Raw genomic sequence first — 25212 nt, 5'->3', positions numbered from 1 at the left:
GAGAATTCTGTCCTGGATGCTATTGTACTGAATGCTAGGTAATTCTGTCAACCCAGAAGACATTAGCCTCTTGTAACTGTGTCTTTTTCAGACTGTGGGCATCGTGTGAAAAAAATATATATGAGTGTCAAGGATATGGGTGGGTTTGCTGTAGTTAATATTACATATCAACTTGACCCAGCCATGGGTGGCCAGATTCCTGGTTAAGGGTTGTTCTGAGGAACAATTGCAGATGTGTTTCTAAAGTAGAGTACAGAGGTGGTGTGGCAGGCATCCTGATATTCAGAGAGGCACAGAGAGCAGAAGGCAGAAGGAAAGACTATTCTGTCTTTCTGTTTCATACCAGGCCATCCATCTCCCTCCCTCAAATCAGAACCCACATCATCCATTCTCCAAGTCATCCAACAGACACACAGACCTCCATTGCTGCATGGACATTTCCAGGTAACAGATCACTTCCCCTCATGTATGCGTGCATGCACGTGCGTCCCATGCGTAGACATCTATGTTTCTTGGTTTTGTTTCTCTGGAAGGTCCAAATGCACCAAACCTGATGATTTTAGAAATCTGAATAAGACAAATTCTAAGATAAAACCTGGTGGCTTCTGGACTTTGTCTGTGGTTCAAGTAGATAACGGTTTGAAAACAGGCAAGAGAGCCAGGTGCCTGTCAGTGCAACTTATTTTATTTTATTTTTATTGGTTATTTTATTTATTTACATTTCAAATGTTATCCCCCTTCCTGGTTTCCCCTCTGAAAATCCCCTATCTCATCCCCCCTCCACCCTGCTTCTATGAGGGTGCAGATCTACCCAACCACCCACTCCTGCCTCACTGCCCTAGCATTCCCATACGCTGGGGCATCAAGCCTCCACAGGACCGAGGGACTCCCCTCCCACTGATGCCCGATAAGGCCATCCTCTGACACATATGCATCTGGAGCCATGGGTCCCTCCATGTGTACTCTTTGGTTGGTGGTTTAGTCCTTGGGAGGGGAGCCAACGTATTTTAAATTCCAGTTCCCACATAGCCCTCCTGAGCTATATGAGTTTAGACAGTTTATACCAGCTCTCTAGGCATAGATTCTCCACCTATGCAATGGGAACCACATCAGCTTCCTGAGATGGCTACACAAAGCACCAGGTCCTCACCCCACAAACATCAGAAAGGCATTGATCTAACTCTGGAGGCCACAGCTACAGTGTCTGCAGGAAAGGGCTCCATTGTGCTCCTTCCAGGCAAATAGTCAGGTGTCTCTCCCATCCTTGGGCAACCCTTAGCTTACGGAGGCTTCTTCCCCTTGTCCGCGACTCTGCCTGTCACAAGCTGTCACCTGGATGCCTGTCCTGAGGCTCTCCATACGAGTCTCTTCCTCCTTCTCTTTATGAGGTGTTACAGTGAGCTTCACTTTTTAGGGTCAACCACCTGCTGAGTCTCAAGCCACCTAGGTCAGTTATTGCAGAATCCCCCAGTGACAAATGAAATTCCACCCCCATCCTTCCAACCTTCTCATTTTCCTTCAAAGCCCTTGGGACTGCCTGACCTGTTGTACGTTTGGTGTAAATAATTTATGGCTCTTTTCCCCCATGGCAAAATACAAGGTTCGGGAGGTCAGGATATCTTATAAGCTCTTCTCCTCCTCTATTCCACAGCTTCCTAAACTGTGGACTGACATACCATATGTGGCTGCATAGCTTAACATGGGGGTTGTGGAAAATTGCTGCCGCTGGTAAAAGATTGCTGAACACTCAAGGAGCAGAAGTTGATTCAAAGTCAAGTTTGCAATGAGTGGTGAGGCTCCATCCGCGCTCACTCGTGCCGTGCTGGCTGACTTCACGGAGGCCCTGCCTTGGTTCTGAACACTTGGCATTCAGTTAGTTTACATTGTTCATGCTGCCACACCGGCTGAAGACCTCTGCTCAGACTTAAGACTGTTCTGTGCTGCAAACCACAGTGTTTTCACTGCAAGTGCAAGTGATCCGCTCGCACAGAAACATAATAGTTTAACTACAGGAAACATAGACTGTTCACATTCATACCATCGTCCTCGGCGTGTGAGCATCAAACTGATGTATTTTAGGATTGCATAGCATTAAGATGCTAGATTTTTAAATTGGCTGTTTGAGCTGCTCACTGAAGTTTCATGAAAAAAAAAAGAAAGAAAGAGAGAGAGAGAGAGAGAGAGAGAGAGAGAGAGAGAGAGAAACCACTCCATGAATTTTGGCTTGGGATTAGGACAGAATTTCAGCCGTTTCTGAAATGGCCCTAAATATACTTCTACCATTTTGTACTACATATTTATGCAAAATGCCTTCCTCAGCACTAGTGATTATGAAATCAAAATAATGATCAACTCTGAAAAACACTAGAGATGTTCTGCATCCTGCAGGATCAAATCCTCAGCCAAGATTTAATTATTGATATAAAAATAAGCAAACATATCCATCTCATTACTGTGCAGATTCACTTTTGTCTTTAATAAATCGTAAGGTTATACTTATACCAAGAGTTTTATAAAAAAATTTCCTGATGAGTTATTGTCCAATAATGTTTGATTTGTGTACCTAGTTTATACATCTATAGACTTGGAATTACACACACACACACACACACACACACACACACCACAATTCTCCAGCAAAAAAAGAGGTTACAAGTAGACCAGGTTTGGAAAGCCTTGCTTTGTAGCTATTGCTTAGGACAGAGTGAACAAAACAGAAACAACCAAATGAGGAAACAGAGACACAAGAAATTATCTGAGTCAACGAACAATCTAAGATTCAAGTCACACTTTTCTGCTGAACGCCCCACACAATCCATCTGCGGTAAGGTCCAGCCTGTCCTAAGCTGTGGGGGACAGAACAGAGTTGTCTCAAAATATACAAGGTCTTAGCACTGGCATTTCCTTTGTTTGAATTCCCATATCCCCCAAATATCATGATAAATAAAAGTGACTAATTCAGGAGACTAATATTTCTAGTCTTCTAAAATGTCCAGTTGTCTGTGGCAGGAGCTGTTTGTCCCACCCACGTGAAACACTAAGAGTTGGGGATGGTGAGAGAGGATTTTGCCTCTAATCCTTCAGAGCCATCTGAATGAGCCATCCTTCTACCCAGAGTTTAAACACAGACATGTTGTACACATGTTCTTTTCTATTTTCTTTTATTGGGCTCACATGATGTTGTGTGGTGTTCCTTAAAAACCTGAAAAGGTCCTGTACACTAGCAGGCAGGCTACAATTCTTCTGTGTCCACAATAATTATTAAAATAAAGCACTATTGTTTCTTAATCATTAAGGCTTCAGAATTGTTTTTTCCTCAGATAGCTTGAATTCTTTATTGTTTTCCAGACTTTGAGAATAAGGACCCTTTTGCTGGGCTTCCTGGCCAATTATTTTGCTTTGAAAATAAGACAGCAGGAAGACGTCTGCCTTTGCCAAAGAAAAGCGCTTCCATGGAGAGTCGGTGCTGGGCACCAATCAACTGATCTTCAGCCACGTGGCTCAGAGGAGGTTGGGCCAGAGGGCCTAGAGCTATTTGGGTTTTCCTGGACACTGCTTGGAAAGGTCTCCTAGGGGAAACATTTAAGTTTTGTGTGTGTGTGTGTGTGTGTGTGTGTGTGTGCGCGCGCGCGCGCGCACACACGCATGTAACACAGTAGATATTTTGGGCTAATTCCCCATCTTAAGAAGAGCATCCTGTGGTATTTATGGAGAGATGTAGGTGACCCAGCATTTAACATCGCTGCATTCAGCACGCTGTGCGTAGGCGCCTGAGATGGAGAAAAGAGCACCTGCAGGCGTTTGTTTCCCACTGGGGAGTGAACTGGCATTCCTGGTGAATGTCTCCTCTTCACAGGCCTGCGCGTTTGCTCTAGCCTTAGGCCCAGGATGGTATCTGGGGAACAGAGAAAGGCCTATACTGGAGGAGGTCTGTCTGCTGAGCTGACACTTCCTGCTTTCCCCTGGCAGTCCTCTGGAGGGGACACCCTCAAACTGGATGAGGGCCTGCCTGTCAGCTCATGCCTGGAAAGGCCTGTTAGACCAAACTGCTTTGCCAAATTTCCTGTTAGTAACATTTAGATTCTATATTTACTGTCTAGAGCTCGCCAACCCTGCCGCCCCATGAACGCTAAAAATTAGAGATGCCAACAGACGGGAGGGTGGGACAGTCCCTTTCAAAAACCTGGCTGGTTTGGCTATAATCGCCTGGCAAGCCAAGCAGCTCCTGCAGCCAGGCCCCTGCGGGCCCTGCCTCCCGCCCACCGTGCTGCATGCCAGGGACGCAGAGTACCTCCCAGGAGCCAACTGCAGCCAGCGTGCCCAAAGCTTTTCAGTGGGAATTAAATTACCTGCTAACTACCTAAACAGCTCCTGTGTGGATAGGGGTCTTCATTCATTTTATTTCCTTGGGCCAGGGGAGAACAAAGGTAGCAGAAAGGGGCACCGGTGGAAATGAGGAAAGAGCACTGCCCAGGAAGAGCTCTCTGACTGGCCTGGCTCCTGGTGGCTGGTCCTGGCAGCAGCACCCGCGGGGCACAGCAGCTCTTGGGCGAGGCAACCTGGACCCGGTTACCGTGGCAACCTGTTTCCCTGGTTACCCGAGGCGGACGGTCCAAGAGGAGCAGCAGCACGGAGGATGAGCGGATGCATGGTAGTGTTTGCAGGGAGTTGATGCTGGGCTGGGGAGAGGCATCCTAGAGAAACTAGAGGGCGCTGCTCTGTCCCCAAACAGGAACTTAACCCCATAGCCAAGGCCAACATGCCCTCACTTGCTCTGCAAGACCTGCAAGTAGCCTCACAGGGCCCACATGCACAGCACTGCCATCTGCATTCTGGACCTAAGAGTAAACTTGTGTTCAAGAGCCAGGAGTCCGGAGAGCAGGGGATGGGAGGAGGGAAGAGGGAGGAGGAGGGGGAGGGGGAGGGGAGGAAAAGAGGAGAGGAGAGGGGAGGGGAAAGGCGGGGAGGGGGATAGGGAAGGGGAGGGGAGAAAAGAGGACAGGAGAGAGGAGAGGAGGGGAAGGGAGGGGAGAGGAGAGGAGGGGCATGACAGGGCAAGGCTAGGAGAGGTGAGGCAAGGGGAGGAGAGGAAGAGATCTAAACACAAGGGCTAGGGAGCACTGGAAGCGATGTGTCATGCAAACATAAGATTTAGGATTTAGGATTTTAGGGGGAGAATGGAATCATAGGGGTAAAATACGAAAAACAAAAGTATACTGATGTACACACACTAAGATGTCATAACGAAGCCCATCGTTCTGCACAGTAACTTACAAAATGACTTTTAAAAGGAAAAGAAATCTTTTTTTCAAGGCTATTTCCTTGGCACTGAGGGCAGGTCTTAAAACCTCCGGGCTAAGACTGTATTAGTGTGATTCAGAAAATCATCGGCCAGCAGGACATTTCAAAAAAAAAAAAAAGTCAGAAAACCCTTTCCCTAAAAGGTAGAATAAAATTGGTCCATTTAGGTAGGAAGATGAAGTGGAAGCCCTCCAGGGTTCCTTGCATCTCTGGTCCTACTTCCAGCGTTTCCCTGCGTCCTTTCATTACTGAAGAAAGCCAGGAAGATTTAACACAGACTCTGTTACTACTTTCAAATTTTGCCAACTTATTTCCTCAAATAAAGATAAATCAATCAATCCAAAACAAGCAAACCCAAAACCAACCAACCAAACAAACAAACAAATTAAAAAAAAATCTTGCTTGGTTCCAAAGCAAAACCCCGTGGTCTGCTGCTCCCTGGCTAGGTGGAGTCTCCCATAGTTTCTTGCCCCATACCTGTGAGTCCATCTTTTCTGGTAGGAGGGTGCCTTTCTTAGATGCATCTGCTTCTGTACAGCTCTTCCTCAGGAAGAGCAGCCATGGGAGCCCCAGAGGCACTGAGTTTCTGCACGGGTTTCCTGTGGAAAGCCCTTAGTTTGAATAGACCACTGCAGATGCTTATATTGGTCTCCTTAACTCCCGGAGCACATGATAGCTCAAGATTCCAGTGACCCGTGTCTCTGAAGTCTGCAATGGCCACATAACCTCCAGGTGGGCAAGGGCATGGTAGGGAATCAGAACCCTAAGTGCTGTGGCCACTGTGGGAACCCTTCCCCTGGGCTTGTTTGCCCAAGGAGTGGTGGCTTTCCACGCCTAGAGAGCAGGAGACAAATCACCTAAGCCTTTGGGTTTTGTCAGAGGCAGACAAAGAAGGTAGCAGGAAGGGAAGAAATGGGGGAAATATAGTCAAGTGGAATCTGTACCTCTTGTCCGCTGCTATCATCAAGGCCCTGGGTTGGATCTGATTATGCCTGGTAGGCTCATACCTGTGACCTAAATAATCAGAATCGGGCTGCTTCTGTTTTTTTTTGTTTTTTTTTTTTAAGATTTATTTATTTATTATATGTAAGTACACTGTAGCTGTCTTCAGACACTCCAGAAGAGGGCGCCAGAACTCGTTACAGATGGTTGTGAGCCACCATGTGGTTGCTGGGATTTGAACTCTGGACCTTCAGAAGAGCAGTCGGGTGCTCTTACCCACTGAGCCATCTCACCAGCCCCGGGCTGCTTCTGTATTGGCTGATGCCACCAACATGTTTCTTTGACAGAACTGGAATTGGGAGAAATCAGTTACTATTTGTAAGAGGATCTAGAGGAAGGAAGCCTTGTTCATAACTTCTAAGGATTTGGATAAAGCCACCATCATGGTGAATACAAAATACAGACGTCATGGGTGTATGCCTCAAAGACCATGGCCCTCCTCAGTCGGTGCTTCCGGCGCTACAGTGACGGGGTCAGTAAACCCTGGCTTTATAGCAGGGTCTTGAGAAAGAACCCGACACCTCTGAGTTTTCTTAGAAAGTTGTTAGAACTCTGACTTAGCTAGAAGTCTTGAATCTCACAGGAGAAAATCTTGCAAGTTGGCTGAAATTTTTATTTTATATTTAATATTGTATGTGTGTGTGTGCATGAATCTGTGTGCGTCTGTGTATCTGTGTGTATGCACACGCTATGACACATATATAGATGTAGGAGTAATAAACTGAGTGCTTTCACAGAATCTACTGAGGAGACATTGCTGGTGTTAAATGCAAGCAGCAGAGAATTAGACAGAGCTGGAAGGTTTTCAGAATTCTCACCAAAGGTAAATTGTCTCCAATGTCAGGTAAGCAAATATTTTTCTTTCTGTCTTGCTGATAAAGTGTCAGAAGAGCCAGGTTAGGAACTCACTTGTGTTAGAGCCGCCATGTCTGAACCCTGCACGCTAAAGTCCCCATGTGTAAAGGCTCATGACCCTTAGGGGAAAAACTCCTTGAGCCAACTGTAAAGTGAATATTCATAATAGAGAAGTGAGTTATCCGAACGTTCATCTGCTCAGGACAGAGATAACCTGGTTCTGAAGCAGAGGCTAGGGGGAAGGGCTGTTTTGTTTCTTTTGTTTGCTTGTTCTTTAGCTTATACTTAAATTACAACATTTCTCCTTCCAAATCCTCCCATATAACCCTCCCCACCTTCCTTCAACATTACTAATTGTTATTGCATGCTTATGTGTAGAAACATATATATTCCAAACTATAACTTTATAAGTCCATATAATGTTACTTGCATGTGTGGTTGGTTTTCAGGGCTGACCATTTGTCAATACACCACCAAGTGGTGTGTTCTTCTCAGGGGAGGACCACCTCTCCTGATCCAAGCTTTTCCAGTTGTTGGTAGTCCTTTGTGTAGGGTTAAGACCTCAAAGACTTTCCCTTATCCAATTTGCCATGTCAACCGATGACACCCTTATTAAGCTCACTTTTGAGCAGCCATGATGGTAAGACGTTACGGGTGTAGCTTCTGATGTTTCTAGGAGACACTGTCCCTAGATCATCTGGCTTTTACAGTCTTTCCACCCCCTTTCCACAACATTTCCTAAGCCTTAGGCGCGGGAGTGTTTTGTAGATGCATCCAGTGGGCCTTGGTCTCACAACTCTGAATTTTGCTTGGGTGTGGTTTTCTATAATGGTCTCCATCTAATTGGGTGTGGTTTTCTATAATGGTCTCCATCTAATTGGGTGTGGTTTTCTATAATGGTCTCCATCTAATTGGGTGTGGTTTTCTATAATGGCCTCCATCTAATTGGGTGTGGTTTTCTATAATGGCCTCCATCTAATTGGGTGTGGTTTTCTATAATGGCCTCCATCTAATTGGGTGTGGTTTTCTATAATGGTCTCCATCTAATTGGGTGTGGTTTTCTATAATGGTCTCCATCTAATTGGGTGTGGTTTTCTATAATGGTCTCCATCTAATTGGGTGTGGTTTTCTATAATGGTCTCCATCTAATTGGGTGTGGTTTTCTATAATGGTCTCCATCTAATTGGGTGTGGTTTTCTATAATGGTCTCCATCTAATTGGGTGTGGTTTTCTATAATGGTCTCCATCTAATTGGGTGTGGTTTTCTATAATGGTCTCCATCTAATTGGGTGTGGTTTTCTATAATGGTCTCCATCTAATTGGGTGTGGTTTTCTATAATGGCCTCCATCTAATTGGGTGTGGTTTTCTATAATGGCCTCCATCTAATTGGGTGTGGTTTTCTATAATGGTCTCCATCTAATTGGGTGTGGTTTTCTATAATGGCCTCCATCTAATTGGGTGCGGTTTTCTATAATGGCCTCCATCTAATTGGGTGCGGTTTTCTATAATGGTCTCCATCTAATTGGGTGCGGTTTTCTATAATGGTCTCCATCTAATTGGGTGTGGTTTTCTATAATGGTCTCCATCTAATTGGGTGTGGTTTTCTATAATGGTCTCCATCTAATTGGGTGTGGTTTTCTATAATGGTCTCCATCTAATTGGGTGTGGTTTTCTATAATGGTCTCCATCTAATTGGGTGTGGTTTTCTATAATGGCCTCCATCTAATTGGGTGTGGTTTTCTATAATGGTCTCCATCTAATTGGGTGTGGTTTTCTATAATGGTCTCCATCTAATTGGGTGTGGTTTTCTATAATGGCCTCCATCTAATTGGGTGTGGTTTTCTATAATGGTCTCCATCTAATTGGGTGTGGTTTTCTATAATGGTCTCCATCTAATTGGGTGTGGTTTTCTATAATGGTCTCCATCTAATTGGGTGTGGTTTTCTATAATGGTCTCCATCTAATTGGGTGTGGTTTTCTATAATGGTCTCCATCTAATTGGGTGTGGTTTTCTATAATGGTCTCCATCTAATTGGGTGTGGTTTTCTATAATGGCCTCCATCTAATTGGGTGTGGTTTTCTATAATGGTCTCCATCTAATTGCTCATAGAAATGTTCCTGATGAGGGGCAAATACTACACTTATCTGTGAGTATAAGGACACGTGTTTATTCATTGTTGTTAGGACTTGTGCTGGTTTAGTAGAGTGGTGGTTGCAGATTGTCCTCCAACAACCATGACTTCACTAGCACTGGGTGTTAGCTAGGTTCCCAGTACCAGGCACCGTTGGTTGAGCAGGTCTTAGGTCCTGTTAGGTTACTACCAACTTACACTTGACACCACTCTACCTCATCCTGTCATGCTGATCATTGATGTAGTTCACGGGTGCCATGGCTAAGTAGGACCTTTGGTCACCCACCTTCTTTGGAAGCTTTCGTGGCACCTTCTGGTATCATGAAAGCTAGTCCCAAGGGATCAAGCGTTCAGGTCAGTTCCAGTTCAGGGTTCTCGGGGCCCCACTTCTGAAGTGCATGGTGCCTTCAGTCATAGAAACTTACCTTTCACCTCTCAGGGGTAACCACGGAGGACAGCAATAAGCAGTATATTTGGGGATATCTTGGAGAGTCCTAGCTCAACTCACAAGAGGGCTTCCTGTCTTTGATACTGACAATTTTTTTAGGTGGCCTTTGGCTCTTGGAGGGAGCATCATCAGCCAAGATGAGAAAAGTTCATTAAAGCTATTTGTGTGTATTTATACACACAAGCAGTGCTATACAGACTTAATAAATGATTGTCAGAAATACATATGTTCATATGTGTGTATAAAAATACATACACGCACACAATAACAGTGGATGAAAAGGACCATGGATTTGAAGGAGAGCAGAGGGTGCTATTTAAGAGGGTTTTGAGAATGGAGAAAAAGAGAGAGGAGAGGGGGGGGGGAGAAATGTTGTTGTTAAAACAAAATCTCAAAAATAAGCAAAAACTTGTATAGACACACACATATGTATATGTGTGTGTCTGTGTGTGTGTATATATATATATATATATATATATATATATATATATGCACAATTGCATGTATTTTAGGTTTTTAAGGCTAGATAGTTAATAGTATGATTCCTGTTGGCTTTTCCAAATGCCCTCATTCATATTTTACACTCCCTTCTTCTGTATTTACCCCATTCCTCTTCCCTAAAGAGTCTCCCTCTCCCAGTCCCCTATATCACTTACATCTTGCTATCACACACACACATACATACACACACACACACACACCCCAAAAAGCCCAGCTGTGAACATTATCCCTGTGTGGAGCTGAGCTACAGGGTTTTCTAACTCAGTGAAAGCAGGAGAAGGCGTCACCTGTGCTGGGACCTTAAACCCTAGAAGACAATGACATTATCCTGGGGTGGTAAGGGGAAAGGGACCCTACACTAAGCCTGTGAAGTAGCAAGGGAGAGCAGGCAGGCAGAGAGGAAAGCGATCCTTCATCTTCTAAATCGACCACTTGAAAAGCAGCTCTATCCCCTAAGCACTCACGGGCCTCATTAAGACTTTTGAACCTGATCAAAACATTAATTACTTTGCACAAACCGGGAAAATGTATGGATGTCAAAGCCTGTGAATGTTTCTCTCAGTTGCTGTTCTGGGCAGATGTCTCTCTTCTCCAAGCAGTCCTGGGCATGGATTTCACCCACTCTTCTCCTTGCCTTATAGTCAACCTAGAGGGACCATTTACTATATACTGCGCCATTTACCACGAGTATACCAGTTACATATACCATAACACCATTTCCTGCTAGCTCCTGAACATCTGCTCTTATCCCTCCCTTTATCGCTGGTCCATTTAATCTGTCAAAGTAATGACAGGATCGTCTTTAGAATGATCGGACTGCATGCATTTACACTCAGAAAGACTAAGCCTTTCTCAACAATGGGGGTCCTGGACTGAACTGAATCCCATCGGACTCTGAGGACCGCTGACTGTCCCCTTCCCACACCACATTACCTGCTAGGTCAGAACCTGCCCTGAACATAGCTGGCTTACCTGTGAGCACAGAGCAACCTCTATTGTCTCCATTTAATCTACCATTGCTGTTATGAAGGGATGTTCCTGGAAAGAAACCACAACTTATACTGATCGTTTTTAGAAGACGATTAACTGATTCAAAGTTCGGTGATTGTGGGAAGTTTAGAAGGTTGCAGGTCCAGATCTCAATCACAATTTATCTTGGGCTCTCTTGAGCCACCTTCATAGCCATTCACCATCTTCTCTTCTGTCTGACCTGACATCTTTGGATCTTTCAGGTAAAGATCCTACCCGGAGTGTATTAACTGAATAGATCACTAGCTTCCCGAAAACAAAAGGCTTAAGAAGTTATCAGATCGGATCTGAAGCAGAGATTCCCCCTACTTAGCTGGACCCTGTCTACCTGGGGATTCCCAGAGTATTTTTTTAAAAACTGTCTTAATTTGTGATTTCCTTTGTCCTCTTGACTATAAAATGTCACCAAACTCTTACCAGGTTGCAACTCAGCATTTGCAGAAATCTATATCGATGTTTCCAGACCGCAGTCAATCCTGTATGGCTCCTGAGTAAACTCTCCTGCCCTCTGTAAAGTTAGAGTGGTGTCTTCATCTCCATGTCTTTCCTGTGGGTATTTACATACATTCAAGAGCTGCGAACGCATTGAATGTGATTTTACAGAGTCCTGGAGACAGGCAGGAAGGCGCTCACAGAAATGGATTCTGGCCTTCTGATCAAGAGCATCTTCCATGGCTATTAGTCCAGGACATTGTTCAGACATCGAGTGTGCTGCGCTCCTGCATGGGCCATCTCCACAGGCTGGGCAGGCCCATGGGCCCTCAGCCTTTATAGGTATGTAAATATTTTCTTTTTCCTCTTCCTAAGTGAGATTCTTTCCCCAGGAGCTTCTTGGGAAATGTAGGCTGCATGCAGGTCCCTTGTGGATTTCCTTATTCAGCACAGGGCACACCACAGGCTGAAAGCCTGGAATATTCAGAACCAGACAGGCATTCTCCGACCCAGGGATGCAGATATCGCAGAGAGCACAGGCCAGTCTCATGCCCTGTACTCACTGCCTAACAAAAAGTCCTAACAAACTTTAGACTATTTCTCTTGGCCTGCTATGTGAAAGACAAAGATGGAGGGGCCCGGACTTTCATTCTTGCATGGGACTGTGAAAAAGGAGTCTGAAAAGGCAAGAAGAGACAGAGAATGTAAAAAGAACCAAGAACCATTCCAAAGGCCTCTGGGGGAAACAGCAGGCATCTTTCTGCTGCACCCAGGGAGCAAGGCTCTGTGTGATCTGAGAATTAACATCCCTGAGGAGGAGCCAGGGGCTGGCTATGGGTTAGAGTTAGCTCTCTAATCTTTTGGAAGAGGGGAGTCCTCGATAGTTTAGGGGAAAGGGCAAGAGCTTCAAAGCCACGGCCCCCAGAATGATGTCGGTGGTATTCAAAAATAACTTGGGGGAAAATCCCTCATTACTTCATTTTTTCTCAGGGAAAGAAGCCACTTTGAAAATCCTTTCTCTTCTGACAGAAGGCAAGGACGGCAGAAACCCAGCCTCAGCAGCTCCTTCCACCCACGTTGGCTGCTAGTCCTTGGTAGCACTCATTAAGGAAAGAGAGCCATCTTCAGACACTTCAGTCAGAGCTGCTGGTTTGTGCTGCAGGCACTCTCAACCATCCATACATTATTTATGTGGCAAAAAAAAAAGATGACTTCCTCCTCACATGTAAATAATAAAAGAAACCGTAAAATCAGTATTTATGCCTAACAAAGCCTGGATCATTTATTCACAGTTGCTCTTTGTCTAATAGTGACACTGAAAATACCAACAGTCGGTAGCTGGCACATACCCATGCTGTGTACAGCGCATGCACATATATTATCTTTACTACAGTACAACCCTCAGAAGGCTCAGGCTACTGCCATTCCCATTCTACAGACGAGGAAGCTGAGGCTGGGAGACCCATGTAGGAAATACAAAGTCACACATCAGGAGACGGATCTTGTCTTCCACAACTGATAACAATCAGAATTTTCCTGGAGACTTAAAGCCACAAAGAGCCATAGTAGACTAAGTCATTTGTATGACACTGAAGGCCAGTGCCTATCGTTCATGGTTGGAGTCACACTCTGTAGACAGACAAGTCTCTCAAGAGTTAAATATATATCTAGGCTTGGTGGCGCACACCTTTAATCCCAGCACATGGGAGGCAGAGGCAGGCAGATTTCTGAGTTCAAAGCCAGCCTGGTCTACAAAGTGAGTTCCAGGAAAGCCAGGGCTACTCAGAGAAACCCTGTCTTGAAAAACCAATAAGAGTTAAATATATTCCTAAATCTAGACAACCTCAGGGAAGGTGGTTGTAACTGAGCAACATGCCTGCATTGTGACAAACATCAAGGACATGGACATGGTCCATGACACAGGAAGGTGGCAGCAGAGTTAAAGCAGGAGAAAAAGAAAAACCTGAACGTCAGGGAGAAGTAGGGAGAGTGAGGATATATGCACACAGTGCCAGGGAAACACAGAAAGATGCTGAGTGCAGCCTGGATGGCCAGGTAGCCTTCTTAGAAGAGAGGGAGATGGGTAAGCCCTAGCCACTAAGCATTGCCCCGATGGAGAAGGGACAGACAGATGGAGAAGGGACAGACAGATGGAGAAGGGACAGACAGATGGAGAAGGGACAGACAGGTAGAGGAAACATGACAAGTGGCACTACAGAAGGGAAAGATCTGTGGTTATCTTTAGAGTTAGGTGTGAGGGAAGACAAGCATCGTGCCAGGAGGGGAGAATGGAGGCAGGATGCGTCTCATACCCTTGTACAAGAAGCTTGGGTTTCACCCTTTGGCCCAGGGTTCCTCGGCTCCAACACTGTCAGAATCTGGGAACAGATAATTTAGACAACTCCTGACTGTGGGAGGTGGGCAGCCATGAGCATGTAGGCTACCAGGCACATCACTAGACTCTTCCCACTAAACCACGGTAGCAAGGGCTCTTCTCACCAGTAATACTGCTAAGTACCTAAGACCACTGAACTGTTATAGATGTAAAACATCTCCCACATGTTCATGTCCTTGATCAACTAGACCCCAGCTAGAGGTACTGTCTTAGTTAGGGTTTTACTGCTGTGAACAGACACGATGACCAAGGCAAGTCTTATAAAAACAACATTTAATTGGGACTGGCTAATAGGTTCAGAGGTTCAATCCATTATCATCAAGGTGGGAGCATAGCAGCATCAAGGCAGGCATGGTGCAGGAGGAGCTGAGAGTTCTATGTCTTCATGCAAAGGCTGCCAGTGGAAGACTGACTCCTAGGCAAGTAGGGTGAGGATCTTAAGCCCACATCCACAGAGGCACACCTACTCCAATCAGGTGCCACTCCCTGGCCCAAGAATACACAAACCATCACAGGTACTATTTGGGAAACTGTGGAAGTCTTGGGAGGTGGGGAGCTAGAGGAAGCAGAACTCGAGGAACAGGCCCTTGAGATTTAGAACCTAGCTTCACAGCCCAGCCTGTCTGTCCCCAGTCCTTCATCTTTTGAGATGCAAGAAAACATCCTCAAAATGCCACCACCACAGCTGTGAGCAGTCACCTTCACTATCCCATAAGGCTATGGTCCCATAAGGAATCGATCTAACGATGAGGTGAGAGTCCTCATGACCAGTGTTTCCTGTGGGCTCAGCTCTGAAAATGGATGGTCTGAAGACTGAGTTCACAAATGAGCTTTTAGGTAACTTTAAAATTCACTTTATAACAATGTCTTCCATCTAACAGGGCCTTCCCAACCCATGACCTTAACGGAACTTTAGAGAGGGTCTTGTTCTCTCACAGATATCTGTCATGTATCTGTGACTCTCCATCAATTCACTCACCGCAGTCCATGGAGGTAAGGCAATGACTCTTGTATTACAGCTCTACCCCAAGTGCCCAATTAGTGCCTGGAGTAGTGGGTACACAACTGACACGGTAATTATCTGACACTGCTAGTTGAGGAAATGAATAAAGGATTGATAACGTGTGTTATAATTAGAGCAGGAAATTGGAAACACTTTGACAGATGGTTTGTTTGGGGCTGAATTCGGACTGTACACAGCCAGAGAAACAGAGGTATTGGCTTAAATCTAACTGGGCTAAGTCTAGAATGGGGACCCAATGCCACCTGTGAGACTGGACTTCTTCATGATGAACAGAAACACAGAGTGATCCACGGATTTGAATCAAAGCTCGAGAGAGTCTAGCTCACACTTTACTGGCCTTTCCTGTTGTGCTGGGAACCCTGTGGAGTTTGAAAAATCTGGCCTTAGACCCCACTCAGGAGTCCCCTGAGAAGAAGCGCGTGTATTTTCATAGCAAATAGTTTTGAAAAGTGACATTTGGTTGGAAGTTGGAGAATTAAACAAGATGTGAAAATATGAATAAATGCATTGGCCTTATATGTAGTAATAGTTTTGGTACAGTTACAACTTTAAAACAGCTCCTAGAATAAATGGTTTTTGGAAAAGTGTGTGTGTGTGTGTGTGTGTGTGTGTGTGTGTGTGTGTGTGTGTGTGTGTGAAATTCTTTCAATGACTTAAAGGCTACTGTAACAGCCCGAAGGCTCAGTTTTGCTTCATGAACATAAGAATGTGCTTGCCGGCACACAGACTAGCTCATCATTTTCTCCAAAGATTCCCTTAGGTTAATTATTATTCACTTTCTGTCCAGCCCCCCTTTGACCACCGTATCACCATCCCCACAACCTTTCCCTGGGGTTAAAATAACAATGGTTCTCAGCCAAATACCTTTCACACATGTCACTGTACGGGATTTAGGTAATCCTCCAGTATGGCTTCTATTGATTTCTGGAAGTTCCGTGTATTCTGTAATATTTGTAATGTTTCTTTAAGAATTAGGTGCATTTTCTCCTCAGTGTCTGCCTAATCCTTATTCAGTCAAGAGTGAGCCACTGTTTGATGGCAAGCAAGCTGTAAGGGGGTCGGTTCATTAGCGAGAGCTTCCTGCTTGGATGTCTTGCTTCAGCTCCCTTGTGTCTCTAGGTTCAAGTGCAATGACCTCTGCATGCCGTGGTGTCAGACCTGTGAACTCCGTGTCCGTTTTCAGCCTCACTCCTCACGCCTTCTCTTGGCCTTTTCTACTTTGCTCCAGGAATGCCTTGTGGCAGATATTACTTCTTCCATGAGGCCTTGCCTAATCCACTGAGTGAATCAGGTTTAGGTTTGCTTCCGTGTTTTTACTCTTTTGTCTGTGTTCTCTGAAAGACCAAATCAGGCACAGAGCTTAACATGGTAAACAGAAGGTGCGCTTGTTCACCATGACTGGCCTCTCTCAACCTCTCTCTGATGCTTGATGCTCAGATGAAAGGAATCTGGAGCGGGAGGCAATGACTCGAGGATTAAAAGTGCACACAGCTCTTTCAGAGGACCAGAGTTCCGATCCAAGACCCCAGAGAGCTACCCAGTACCCTCTTCTGGTCTCTGTAGACACCTGTGCTGATGTGTAGATAGTTAGACACAGAAGCAGACAGACACACACCCACACTCGCATACATACTTTAAAGATGAGAGGAGTGTTTAAAATGTTTCATAAAGGAAGGTGTATTATTAGATATCCTCCAGAAAGTACTACACTTACCTCTGCGTTTTGCCCAATTCCAAGCTAATAGAGTCTGTGCTTTCCTGGGGAAACAGACACACAGACACGTGGACATACATACACATATAACCCCCACTACTTCTGTTTAACTTAAGCATAATTCACAGTCTTCTTCACGGGTTTTCACTTTAGAAAGTGTTTTGTGTTTTCTATCATGGTCCCTAAAATCCATTCCTCTCCTACCTGCTTCCTTGAACCTGCTACCTGAGCGCAAGGTAGTGACGTGGCTTATAGCTATTTGCTGAGTGATGGTCTCTATAACTAGGTTGAGACTTGCTGAAGGGAATACCAGGCTGTACTGTTCTTTACATGCCAAATGTCTGCTAGAGGGGGCTGTCACATAGCTCATCCTTACCAAGTACCAGCTCCACTGAGTAATCGCGCATTCTGGCTTTTGATCCTGGTTGTATCTACACAATCATACTAAGTCTCAGGGTCCTAAACAGCCCTCCTGCACTCAAATATTTTGTGGTCAGTCCTGTGTTCCAAAAGCACCACAAAGAGCTGCTCACTTTTCACCTCGCTATGTTTCTTAACTTAGTGAGTGAAGTGGAAACTTAAGGGTTCTTTGGGCAGTCAGTTGTGGAGGAAGGAGTTTTGCTGGGGCAAATAAGTGGAGAAGTGTTTTCCTGAAGTGGACACAGGTGAAAGGCGAAGGCAGACTCGTGAAGGAAGGTTTCGCTGAAGCAGACGCAGGAGAAAGGATGTTCTGCTAAAGCAAGTATGTGAAAGAACACATGATGAGGGGTTCTTTGCTAACCACATGCATGTATTGGTCCACCTTACATTACATAGTTGAGCTCCAATCCATAGAGAGAAACACACCAAAAAAATCTTCCGATGCTGTGCTACAGTTTCTTGCTGCTTCAGAGGACTCGGGCTGGTTGTCAGAGTGACGTCAGCACTTGCTAAGGCAAGATATATGATGAGGCAAGACCTATGGATGAGACATGATGTTTGGATAGAGTATAAAAAGGACTCGACAGGTTGCTCCTGTGGACTCTTGCCAGGGCTGACACCTGGCTGTCACTACTGGGTTGCTACCACTGCTGATTTGAGTTTGCTGTCCTGATCCCACTGAACTGCTGTGCATCCCTGAAGTGTCTGCGAGTGGATAGAGCTGCCACTGCTAACCTGTGAAATGAACTGCCCGTTTCCAGACAACACAGACTGGAGTTACTCCAAAGAAACTTTCTTTACCACTACCTCTGAAGGATGGTGGGCTACAAGGGAAGTTAAAGCAATTAAGATCCATGAGGAGTTACAGAGACAAAGTTTGGAGCTGAGACGAAAGAATGGACCATCTAGAGACTGCCGCACCCGGGGATCCATCCTATAATCAGCCTCCAAACGCAGACACCATCGCATATGCCAGCAAGATTTTGCTGAAAGGACCCTGATATAGCTGTCTCTTGTGAGGCGATGCCAGTGCCTGGCAAACACTGAAGTGGATGCTCACAGTCATCTATTGGATGGAACACAGGTCCCCCAATGGAGGAACTAGAGAAAGTACTCAAGAGCTAAAGGGGTCTGCAACCCTATAGGTGGAACAACACTATGAACTAACCAGTACCCCCAGAGCTCCTGTCTCTAGCTGCATATGTGGCAGAAGATGGGCTAGTCAGCCATCATTGGGAAGAAAGACCCCTTGGTATTGCAAACTTTATATGTCCCAGTACAGGGGAACACCAGGGCCAAGAAGTGGGAGTGGGTGGGTAGGGGAGTGGAGGGGCAGGGTATGGGGGACTTTTGGGATAGCACTTGAAATGTAAATGAAGAAAATACCTAATAAAAATATATATATTAAAAAAGAAAAGAAATAAAAATTACTGGAAAGTTAAAAAAATAGTTTTGTTTTGTTTTTAAATTAAAGTCACAACTGGGAGTATAGCACACTGGGAGTACAGTGCCTCCCATCATGCAAAAACGGAAAAGAAGAGAGTTGGCTTGTTAGTCCACAGAGACGTCTGCAAGTCAGTCACCCTGTAGTCTACCTTGCTTCCTATTCCTATAATTAAAATGGCTGACCAAAAGCAACGTGAGGAGGAAGGGGTTCATTTCCTCTTATGAGTTACCGTCTGACATCAAGAAAAGCCAGGGCAGGAGCTTCAAGCAAAAAAAACAACATAGGATCATTGCTTACTGATTTCCTCCCTGGCTCAGGTTCAGCGACTTTTATAAAGCCTGGATCCCTCTGCTAAGGAATGATGCCACCCACAGTGGGTTGGCACCTCCTATGCTATTTACCAATCAAAAAAAATTCCCAGGTTGTTGTAGGTTGCTGTTTGTTTTTCTGCTCCCTCAAGAAGGATGCCCGTACTCAGGTGAGGTCAGGGGAAAACTTAATCAGCAGATGAGGCTAGAGCCCATGATTGGGCCATGGAAGGAAAGGCAGAGCTGAAAGATTTAGAGAGACGAAAGGGAGAGACAGAGACGAGATGGAGGATGGAGAGAAGATGGAGGAGGAAGATGAACCAGAACCACATGGCTTGAAAGAGCCACGGGTAGCTATGGATATCATAGAAGAGCAATAGAGTAATGTAGGGCTATTTGTCCAATCTAGGAGTGCAGCTTGTATTTGTATCAGTTGAGTTTTGTATTCTTTGCACAGGCATTTTGGAGTTGGTGATTTACCATTGTACATCTCTATGGTTATTACAAGTCTCTGGTGTTATCATTTTACAGGGCTAAGGGCATCTGGGCAAGCAGTGGCCAGCTCTCTGCAGGCTAGCCATAGGGGGCAGATGGCCTCGGGAAATCAGAGCTATTTGTCAATAAAATAGCATATATGTTAAGTATTGGAGTAGACATTCATCAGGGGTAATCTGTCAATACGCAGCTTCCCTCCCCAGTATGGAATTTGATAGCTATTTGACTTCAGTGGCAAGCAAATCCACTCTCACTTACTGAGATTTGAAGCATATAGAGGGTAGTAGTTTACCTTGGACGCACTGGGCACTAGGATCTTACCCTTTCAAAGTATTTAACCTATTGTCCAAATTTTATTTCTGTTCTTGTGATAAAATGTCGGGACAAAAACCAACTTAGGGCAGGAAGGGTTTAGTCTAGCTCACCAACCTAGGAGATAGTCCATTACTGTGAGGAAGCCAAGGTCGGAAGGAAGTTGGAGCAGTTAGCCAGATCGCATCCCCAATTGTGAACAAGAGAGGCAGATGCCTGTGTGCTCGCACTTAGCTCACCTTTCCATTCACAACCAGTCCAGGGCCCCAAACAAGGCAACTGCACTGTTCACCTTCAGACTACGTTTTCTCACCTCAACAAAGGTGACTGAGATAACCCCTCACAGACATGCCCACAGTCAAGCCTGATCTACATGATCTGTCACTGTGACTCGCTTTTGAGTCGACTCTAGACTATGTCAAGTTACAAATTGAAACTATTATTACACTTTTTTCCCACACTGATTCCCTATAGTGTTTAAATATTGCGAAAATGTACACAATACCGTGGATTGTCACTGTGGAGAACTAAAGACCAGAGCCTTAGTTTCACCACAGAGGTAATGTAGAGTAGAAGCCTTCACAGGGCCAATAGTTCTGGCCATTTGTTCTTGTTAAAGGATAGAACCTGAGCAAACCACTTCCTTCTGTGTGTGCCTACTTCCAACGTGAGTTCCTTAAGAATAAGACACAGGACATATGTTAGTCTTAAAAGGCAGCTTGGTGTGTGTACTTCAACTGTGATGCAGCTGCCCCAGTGTGATAAAGAACAGAGTCACCTTCCTGCCAGTGTCTGGGAAGAAAAGCAGTGCCTGGGGGTTCAAGTTAGTGAACAAATTCAAGGTCGTTATTTGGTGAAAAGAATATAATTTTCGGGAAGTTAAACAAATCCACAAGTGAGAAATTTGACATTGTAAAAGAAGTGAGAAATTCTGCCTGCCAGGGGGACCGGAGAGAAGGGAAGGAGATGTATGTCTGAGCTGATGCACATTATCCAGCACGCTGGGGCCAAAGGCAATGTTGAAAAGGTCAGAGACTGGACTGATTCAAACACGGAGTGAAATGTGAGGCTGACTGCTGAAGAGTTAGACTCAGACCTGAGACAGACGCTCGCTCGCATTAGGAAGGAAATCTTCAGCACGGGCAGAGGATCTGTGCCAGGTGTTGAGAGCGGCGAACAAAACCAGCAAGCCTGACATTTGCTCTGATCTTCCACAGAGAACTGGATAAGACTGCGCTTCCTGAGGAGACGCAAAACAAGGAAGGAGCCAAAAAGTCAGAGATCCCACACTCTGAAGCAGAGCACTGTGCCCCATGCCCCTCTAAGAACCTTTGTAAAACACACTTGATTTAACTGGCACATTTGCTGATGCATGCTAGATATATAGAGTTATGTTCAGCATAGCTTATGTGGTAAAGATAAAAGACAGCACCCCCTTCTCCTACCATCTAGCACTCTGCCCCCACTCACTGTGCATGTGTGCAAATGATTGCGTGTGCATCCATGTTTGTGTTGTCTGTATATGTGTGTACATGTTCATGTGTGTGTGTGTGTGTGAACATGTGTTTGTAGAAGTATGTTCCTCGATTATTCTCCACTTTCTTTTTTAGGACAGGGTACAGCATTGAACTTCAGGCTCAATAATTCATCTTGATTGGCTGGCTGTTAAGCCATAGAGACCTTCCTGCCTCTATCTCCCTAGAGTTGAAATTATAGCTGTACAATGCTTTGTTGATGATGTTGTTGTTGTGTTTGTTTGTTAACATGGGTGTTAGGTCTTTAGTCATGCACAGTGAACGCAAATCCGGCACTCTCATGAGCTGCTTTTTTTTTTTTTTTTTTTTCCTAGAGAAATACTCCCTGGCCTCCTTCAAGGCTGTGAGGTTTCTGAGCTAATTTTCAGCTACAGGTTGGTTGTGTCGTCCTTCAGCTAATGTTCTCCATTTCTGCAGAGAACTGGGAGGATGCGGCTATGGGAGAATTCCTCGAAGGGACCCATCTAAAACCTCCAGCTGATGCCTCCCGACAGAACCGTGACAGTTGCTTCTTCTGAGATGAGCCACACCCATGGTAAACACGCCCTGCACATGTAAACATGTTCTTGCAGCATGGCACGTGGTCTCTCACACTGCATACATGCGTTTGTTCATAGAAAAAGCTCCCACGAACTGCCTACGTAGGTTTCTGCTAGGGCTAGATCGACTTAACCCTTTCGTCAGAAGCCAAGATTGCTTCCGTGTGCAGCAGTATTGCTGGATTCCAAGCCGACACTTCAGCTCGAACCTATAGGTTTGTTTATTTTACTATCCACATGAAGGAAACATTATAAAGAGCTTTTAAAGGAAAACAAATAACTCTGAGGATGAAGGAGCAGAAAGAATCCCAATTCATCATGAGGCCAGGTTCAACAAATACCGTACCACGAACCAGGGGCCGCCATTGAGGACGATCAGGAAATGCTAGAGAAATATGCCATTGTCATTAATTAACTTCAAAAGCAATCCTCCCATTTCCTGTTATGCAATGGGCCATTTATGGGTAGCAACGGTGTGTATATTGCTGATCAACAGGAGGAAAGAACTTCAATATTAAGACTATTGCATCTTATCACGTACAAAAGTGACTGCAGATCACCATCCTGATGAAACCTATGTTCATTCTGAGTCAGAAAAAGGGAGCCATTAAGACCATAAGATGTAGCCAGTCTGTATTTAGGAATATTTATTAATATGGAATGCATGAAGTGTATGGTGATCTGAATAAAAAATTACTAGATGTAGCCAAGAGGAAAGCACAAACTAGGAGGGAGAAGAGCAACCATATAATTTAGTGTGTTACATACTTTCAAATAAACTGTTGTTAACGCTATCAGGGTGGCGGTGAGGACCAAAGCACACCATCTGATTTATGATTTGTGAAGGATACCCTCATTATCCTGTGTTCAAATGACTACTTGAGGGACGCGAGCCTGCACAAGCAGGAAAGGCATTTAAAATTTAAAATCCCAGCAAACCAAGGACCTGTGTGGTAGTCTGAATAAATAATTGCTGTTCTATTGGGCTTAACTATGAATTATAATACCAGGGAACAGTGATATTAAAAGCTCTTTGTTTTATTTGTCTTCAAAAATGTAGCTGTGGTCATTTTAATACAGTAAATAATTGTCTTGTTTGGAAATGTATTATAATACAGCTTAAATACACACAGAAATAATTTTATGAAATTTAGACCCTACAGCTAGCCCTGGAAGTCATTTTTGTTAATTATTGTGTGTCTGAGGTTGCCTTAGATATTTGAGATTAGTTTTTGCTAGAGGTCAAATGAAAATTTGACTTACATAGAAATAAAAGCTATCACCCATAATAAATGGCTCAAGGATCATAAAATGCTGAACTTTAGCGAAATGAGTGGTTGGAGCTATTCATCAAACCTGTTTTGGTTAAGGAAGTGATGGGAGAAATCATTATATTTTATGGTAATAATGAGTTATTTGATAAAATTGCCAAAATTCACATATTTAAGTCATTGGAGATTATGGGATATTTTAAATTGGCAATGACCTTGGTGGATCTAGATGGACAGAAACTTGTAAATGAAGCATTCAACATGTGTGTCATCTGTAATCCCTTCTAACTGCCCTATTGGTGGTGTTCATGGAGGTGGGGGGAGGCAGATTGCGACCTTCGCAGTATCCATTTCGGGTACTTGTGGAGGATTATGGGTAAAAAAATATCTATTAAGGAAAAGTGAAACTTTATTTAGAGAGAAGAAAGTGGGTTTATCTCCTCCTACTTGGGAGGTATACCGTTACGGTTAGCACACAGGTCTTCACAAAGAAAAAATAACCTCTATTTAATCTCATACTAATAAAGGTGTTTTTTTTAGCTTTAAAGGAAAACCAGGTCTGGGATTCCCCAAAGGTCCTTGTATAAATACCTGCTACCGTTGAGAATTTCCATAGTCTTAGACCGAACAGCCACTGTTGTATTGGGAGGAGGACATGTTCTTACTGTGACATCCACTCTGCTTTTCACAAGTTATTTGGAAGAAATTGCTCCTTGATAGCACAGAGAAGGGAAACACCTCCCTTGATGGGCTGGTCAGAAAAGCTTAGTACCCTGGCAACTACAGCGGGCTGTGGGAGGTCCCACGACTCACCGTGTGGAGCACACTCCAGGCATGCTTATCCCAGGTGGAGCCTCATCTAGGTAGTAATTTAGCCGGAGTCTCTTACACTTTTAACTGCATTTACATACTCTGAGTATGGGGCTGTCTTCCTGCAGAAGGACTGCCTCTCAGCTGTATCCACCAGCTCCCAGGCCTGAGGCTGAAGGAGGCTGGCTCTGTGTCAGCCACCTATAAATCCAGTTGTGGTCCCTGCTGGTATAAAGTCACAATGAAGCTTAGGACAATTCACAGCGGACAGCTTGGAAGCAATTAGTATGCAGATGGGAAATTCAATAATATAAATAAGAACCAGAACCATGATTAGCCTTCATTCTGAAGACCAGCAGATTTCCAAGATAAGCTACACAATGTGGTAATCTATTGACTGTTGAAAATCTGCATGAAATATCTACCTTAATCTCAGCTGGGCATTTGATATCTGAATCTTTCATGGGAAATCTAAATAACTATTATAAAACCAGATCAACAGGCATCAACTATGCTATATTCACTACAGGCTCAAGTAGCTATGGACTTCTAAAATATCTTCTACTTTCTGGTCAGACACAGTTTTATTCTAATACATTAAGTATATTATCATTATTAATAATAAAATATTAATCATCATATCAATACCCTAATAATGACAATTTAGGAAGGGCTGTATTAGCAGAATAGACTCTTGCTTAAGAAAACCATTTTAACTTTAAACAGATCCTCACGGTTCAACTTTAAGTGGATATACACGAGTTACAGTTTGTAAATGAATTCTCTCAACTACCCAAGAAAATATTTTAAAATAAAACTATCCTTTTCATGACTGATTTCACAGAGCCCGCCTTCCATGTTTTTGAGTGATCACCGTCCCCTGCTTCTGATCTTTTTGTGACAGGAGGGTTCACACAATCACCTTGAGCCATGAGAGTTCCCCTGAGCTGTGCGTGTCACACCCTGGAGGGTGGTGAGGAGAGTTGTTCTTCACTTCTCTCTCTTCCCCCTTTTTCAGACTATCTGTTAGAGTAAAGAATGACATGGATCTCACTGACGAACCGTGGAACCGAGGCAGATGTCTGGGAGATGTCAAAGTCAACCAAATTCATTAGAGGTGAGAATAACGATGTGCCCAGGCCCAGGAACCATTCCATCCAAAAACTACAGCAGGCCATTAGCCAGAGAAAGGGGTGTGGAGGTTGAGCATACTGAACACTTCATTATTTAGATATAGAGCA

At 44.4% G+C, this 25212-nt stretch overlaps 1 long non-coding RNA gene across 1 annotated transcript; it reads left to right on the top strand.

Annotated features, from left to right (window-relative positions):
• Positions 1 to 4590: 4590 nt before the first annotated feature.
• LOC110285145 (uncharacterized) lies at positions 4591 to 12932 on the top strand. Its single transcript, XR_002377024.2, has 4 exons — positions 4591 to 4651; positions 7041 to 7147; positions 11690 to 12043; positions 12692 to 12932. It is a non-coding gene; the product is annotated as an uncharacterized LOC110285145 (long non-coding RNA).
• The last annotated feature ends 12280 nt before the right edge of the window (positions 12933 to 25212 follow it).

Source organism: Mus caroli, unplaced genomic scaffold, assembly GCF_978045245.1.
Source record: "Mus caroli unplaced genomic scaffold, Mus_caroli_1 scaffold_19, whole genome shotgun sequence".
In the NCBI taxonomy this organism is placed as follows: domain Eukaryota; kingdom Metazoa; phylum Chordata; class Mammalia; order Rodentia; family Muridae; genus Mus; species Mus caroli.
Note: the sequence above shows the minus strand (reverse complement) of the source record. Positions and strands in the feature narration are given on the sequence as shown.